The sequence below is a fragment of the Erpetoichthys calabaricus genome, chromosome 17 (assembly GCF_900747795.2).
Source record: "Erpetoichthys calabaricus chromosome 17, fErpCal1.3, whole genome shotgun sequence".
Classification (NCBI taxonomy): domain Eukaryota; kingdom Metazoa; phylum Chordata; class Cladistia; order Polypteriformes; family Polypteridae; genus Erpetoichthys; species Erpetoichthys calabaricus.
Genome location: NC_041410.2, coordinates 1,126,587 through 1,132,858, shown reverse-complemented (window position 1 = coordinate 1,132,858; position 6,272 = coordinate 1,126,587).

The following is a 6,272-nucleotide window of genomic DNA, read 5'->3' as shown; positions in this document are numbered from 1 at the left end:
AGCCCTCATTAGTGCAGGAGCAGTAATTGCCTCACCTGAATCCCATGGAATTTTAAAAGGAGACCAGAACACTAGAACAAAGAAAGGAAGAACAAAGAAAAATGGTGGACCATTTTTTGTTAAATACATTACTACAAAGTCAAGTTTTCTTTTACATTTTTAATTATATTACCCTTTATGTACAGATTCTGTTTTAGATGATAGATCAAATCTTGTTATGCCCACCTCTGTTATAAAAGAAGAATCATTTCATGGGGTGCAGTTACTTTTTCACACTGCTATTTAACATTAAACTGTGAGTGGCTGGCGGAGAGTGAATGCCACACAAAGCCATGAAAAGGACAAGGGACTCAGGAACCTCACTGTTGTACCACACCTGGTACGAGAGTACAGGATAAAGATAAATCACAGATGAATAGGCCTCTGTGAGTCGGGTGGCCAGGCCTCATTTGAGTACAACAATATGGCAAGATAGCACCTTCTGTGATGGCACACAGACCTGGCATTGTCTCCTGAGCCTCAGTAAACTCACAAACAAAGCAGTACATGGCATCAGTAGAAAAGCATAAACTGAAACTTTTCTTTCCAGTCTGTAATTTATGATTTTGTGATGCCAGTTGCTTTACAAACAACCAAGCATATAATACGCACTTCTCTGTTATCAATACTATGACCAGATAAGCATTTATCAGTATGGTCTGCACACAATGTGTAAATTATTCAAATATGAATTTAAAAGAACACCTGGAAATTTGTCCTTCATTTATGTTTTTATGAGACCTCTGTCGGCTGAACCAACGCGTCCTCAATGTGTCAGATATGACAACACAGACAAGGCGTGAAAATTAAATACAAACTCTTAATATTTTACTTTACTTTAAATGCAGACTTCCATTTTTTTTAAACTTCTGCATGAATTATGCAAACAGGGAAAATAAATTTCCATTCATATGTTTCCATCTTCCCTGCTGATCAAAAGGTTCCAAAATACCCGTCGCTAAATGGAACTGGAAAATATTCTGCGTAGACTCAGCATTCTCAGTTACACTAACAGAAATGTGGAAAATCCCCTTTCAGAATTGTGCCTGCTTTCTGCCTAGTGACATGAACTCTTCCAAGTAAAGATCACCTTCTGTTAGTTCCCATTGTGTCTTACTTTTCATTCGTGATGTGGAGACGATTGTGCGATTCTGTCCCAGGATGGCTAAACCTTAAAGCTGCGGTGTCTAACGACTGGGCCGCTCTTTCCGTCCTGTTTCTGATGTTCTTGTTCCATTGCTGAACGTCAGTGTTTGATCTCAGCATACAGAGTCTCATCTTCAGGGGTTCTTCTCGTCATTGCACTGCTTTCCTCCAGATTTGTTCTGTTTTTGACATTCTTTGGTCTGTGGAAATCAATATAGACGTACTGTGTATTGTCATCTTGTTCTTCCTCCTCCATTTGGTTTCTGAGAGCCTGAGTGTTCACATACAGTGCCGTGAATGCATGCGTTGGAGTGATGTGCTGCAAAAGAGAAGAAAGATTTGTATTTTGTATCGAGAACGGCTGTCAGCTTTATTAAAAACTCTGCTAGCAGCAAACAGCATTCCTACTCCCTAAATGACAGTAAATAAAACAGCATACAGTAGCATTAGCATTAAAGCAGCAGCAGCACCTCGCCACACTCACCCTGAATACTGGACTTACAATAACCGTCAGAATATCTGCAGGGCCCTCCATCATGTTGGGGACAAACACCCATTTTTACTTGATTTGTCTCTCTGCTCAGCAGTTTAAAATTACAAGTGGAACAATTCAAACCAAAGTGATTAAAGTGCACACTGACGACTTTCATTTAAGGGTCTAGGCACACAAAATGGTTTCTTTATGACCCCCCCAACCCAATTTCAAGAGTGGCACCGTAATGTTTGGGGCACAACAATGGCAGGTCTGTTAAAGCCGTTGTCATATTTAGGACTTTGTCACACATCCCTCACATGCAATGACTGCTTGAAGTCTGCGATTCATCGATATCACCAGGTGCCCTCTGGTGATGCTCTGCCAGGTCTCAAATCTTTCATCTCCTGCTGCTTTCTGGGGCTTGTTCCCTTAAGTTTGCTCTTTAGCATATGAAAGGCCTGCTCAGTTGGACTGAAATTGGGTGACTGGCTTGGCAATTCAAGAACGTTCCATTTCTTATCTAAGACAAACTCCTGTGTTGCCTCAGCAGTCTGTTTGGCTCTTTATCTTGAGGATGAAGTGCCATCTAATGAGCTTGGAGGCATCTACTAGAACTTGAGCAGATCAGATGTTTCTGCACACCTCAGAATTCATTGTGCCGTCAGCAGTTTCATCATCAATGAAGAGAAGTGTGCCAGGACCTGTGGCAGCCATACATGCCCAAGACATGACAACCTGACCACCATGTTTAACAGATGAGGTGGTCTGCTATGGACCATGGGCAGTTCCTCGTCGTCTCCAAACTTTGCTCTCATCATCATTCTGATAAGGTTCATCTTTGTCTCATTGGTCCATGAGATCTTTTCCCAGAATTCTGTAAGGGTTTTTGAACTCTTTTGTCACAAACTGTAACCTGGCCATTCTGTTTTTGCACCTTGCAGTGTCGTCTCTCCTCTGTATTTCTGTTCATGAAGTCTTCTGCAGATCTTTGTCACATCCACATCAGCCCCCTGAAGACTGTGTCTGATCTGTCTTTGGGGCTTTGTCTTTACCATGGTGAGGATTCTGCTGTCATTAGCAGTCGAGGTCTTCCTTGGCCTCCCAGTCCCTTTGTGATTCCTGAGCCAACCAGTGTGGTCTTTCTTTCTTTCTTTCTTTCTTTCTTTCTTTCTTTCTTTCTTTCTTTCTTTCTTTCTTTCTTTCTTTCTTTCTTTCTTTCTTTCTTTCTTTCAATATTCCAGACAGTTGACTGAGGTCATCCTGAGGTTTGTCTGTGATGGTTTTATTCCTGTTTTTCAGCCTCATTAATGGCTTCTTTGACTTTCATTGGCACAGCTCTTGTCCTCATGTTGAACAATGGCAGCTGCAGACTCCTAAGGGTAGAAGCCAGCTGAGGTGTCTTAAGCAGCCATGAAACACACCTGAGGAATCACAAAACAACTGCGACACCAATTGTCCCAAACATTGTGGTGCCCTGAAATGGGGGGACCGCGTGTGACCAAAATGTCTGAAAATCCCCTTAAATGGAAGTCTGCAATGTGCACTTTAGTCAAAAGTCTGAATTGTTTGATTTGTTCATTTTAAACTGTGAAGAAGAAGGGGAAATCAAGAAAAAAACGTGTCTTTGTCCCAGCTATTATGGAGGGTGATGAACAGTAAACACACACACACACACTCACACACACACACACATGTTTCTGTAATTCTTTTTTTAATTCTCAGGAAAATTAATAGGAAATGCCTTCTACTCTGACTGAGTAACTCCAGAACTTTCACAGAGTTGTCTCTAAGCCGTGCCTGCGTTGTATTTGCTTTGTAGTTAGGGTTGTTGTTCTGATGGAAAGTGAAGCTTTTGCCCAGTTCGAGATCTAAAGTGCTTTAGAGGAGTGTTTCTCAACCTTTCTGGAGTCATGGCCCACTTCTTCCCATGTCAGGGTCTTCACAACCCCTTGGTGAATTGAGCATGATTGTAAGAGTGGTGGGAGAGGGGCCCCCTTGGTTAGTTTAGTATAGTTGTCATAGTGTATTTTTTTGTGTTTTGAGAACAATTGTCAGAGTGGCGACCCACTCTGTGACCCTCCATGACCCTTTATGAACAATAGCAGCTCATGGCCCAGTGGTTAAGAAGCATTGCTCTACAGCAGGTTTTAATATCTCTGAGCTTTGCTTTGTTCAGCTTTCCCTCAAGCCTGTTTAGTCGTCCGGTCTCTGCCACCAAAAAACAAGCCCACACCACCATCTTCACTGTTGAAAAGATAAGCATAGTTGATGAGCGTCACTGGCTTCCTCCAGATGTGACCTTTACAATTAAAGCCAGACAGCCCAATCTTAGTTTCTTCTGACCAGAGTCTTTTTACTCAGAGTCTGAGAGTCCTCTATTTGCCTTTTTGTGAACTCCATGCAGGCTTTCATGTGTCGTCTGGCTGTAAATCCCAGATTAGTGGAGTGCTGCTGTGAAGATTGTCCTCCTGAACGTTTCTCCCATCTCCACGTAGCTTCTCAGCCAGAGTGACCATCAGGTCCTTGGTCACCTCTGTTATTATGGCTCTTGATTGCTCAGTTTGACAGCCAGCTGCTGAAGGAGTTGTGGTTGTTCCAAGCTTCTTCCATTTAAGAATTATGGAGGTCTCCATCCACTTGAGACCCTTCCCCAGCTCTGAGCCTCGACACAATCCTGTCTCTAAGCTCGGCAGGTCATTCCTTTGACCTCATGGCTTGGTTTCTGTCGACTGGTGTTCACCTTTCCTAATGAGGTCCAGCCAACTGAAATGAGCATCGGTGGACTCCAAACATCTCAACAATCGCATGGGATGCTCCTGAGCCAAATCTCAAGTGTCATAGCAAAGAGATAGAATACTTGTATCAAAATGATATTTTAGTTTTTTATTATTATTGAATTTGTAAAAATTCCTGTGTTTGATTTGTCTTTGTGGGGTGTTGCGTGACGTTTGATGAAAAAAAAAAAATAAAACAAACTGAAATGATTTTAACACAAGGCTGCAACAGAACAAAAATTGAAAAAAGTGAAGGGTCTGACTACTTTGTGAAAGCGCTATATAATACATTTGAGTGGCTGTCAAGGTAGAAGTTAGCAGACACAGTCGATGAAAGCGGTCATCATATCTAAAGTATAATAAACACGTTTAAAGTCATGGAAGATAAGAGTTTATTGACATATCAGCAAAAGCACGGACCACTGAAAGGCAGATTGTATCAGACTGTTGTGTCTGACCAACTGAGAGAAAGCAGAAGTGGTGTTGTAACTCAATGTTGTTCCACTTAGCTTTCTAATTTGAAGCTGCAGAAGTTAATCTATGAAATTCTGAATATTATTTTTTAACAGCATTCCTTGGATGTTGGGTTTTGTCCTCTAACACACTGGCGTTTGCTATTTGTTCCCTCCTCTCGTCCATCGTGTTTGCATTTCGAATCCTCCATCATCGCCCCTCACTGTCTAGAGGGGACTCGCTTTGTTCCTTTGAAACCTACTGTCCTATATGCGTTTCCTTGGTCCTGTCATCTCCTAGGCTTTGGCATTGTGTGGAGAGACACATCAGTGCAGCAGAGAAATGGCACCACACTCGGAACATCGGTGGCCACCCATGTGTTTGGCAGACTACAGGAAGGAGTCAACTTGGTGACCTATTCAATGATGCTGGGCTCCTGTCGCTCCTGTCTCTCCAGTCTCAGTCTATTTACAGGTTCATTCATTGTTAAGCACATGCATTGTCTCTCTTGTGTCTGCTCTGCCTCCTCGTCCTTTTGACTCCTCATCTTGCTTTTTCCAGCTGCCATACCACCAGCACTTCAGAACAAGTCACCCACCTGCAGCTAAGCAAGTTCAGGCCCAGCCAGTACTTGGATGGGAGACCAACCAGGAAAAGCTTGTGCTGCTTCTGGAAGAGGTGCTGGTTAAACCAGCAGGGAGCGCTTAGTCCGGGGTCTGAGTGTGGATCCCAATGCCACAGTACAGTGACGGGGACTCTGTGCTGTAAAAATGGTGCTGTCCTTCAGATGAGACAAAAAACTGAGATCCTGGTTCTCTGTGGTCATAAAAGATCCCTCTCCGTCCTTTGTAAAGAGTAGGAAGTATCCCGATGTCCTGGCTAAATTACCCACCACAGCCTAGTCATTCTGGACCCCTAATTTCTCCCTGTCTCTGATTGGCTCTCTTTCTCGCCACATCACCAACTATTTTCTAATTTGTGGTGAGCGTACACAAAAATGGCGGCCGTCACATCTTCCAAGTGGATGCTATGTCACTGTCCTGCTCCACTGATAGACTGAGAAGATCGTTCCTCCCCCAAACTATGTGACTCTTCAATTGCACCCGGGGGGTGTAAACGTTAACATTATTCAAAGTTATTGTCTGTTTTTACCTACATTTTTATTACTCTTTAATTTAATATTGTTTTTTTTGTATTAGTATGCTGCTGCTGGAGTATGTGAAATATCTATCTATCTATCTATCTATCTATCTATCTATCTATCTATCTATCTATCTATCTATCTATCTATCTATCTATCTATCTATCTATAATATAGTGCCTTTCATCTATCTATCTATCTATCTATCTATCTATCTATCTATCTATCTATCTATCTATCTATC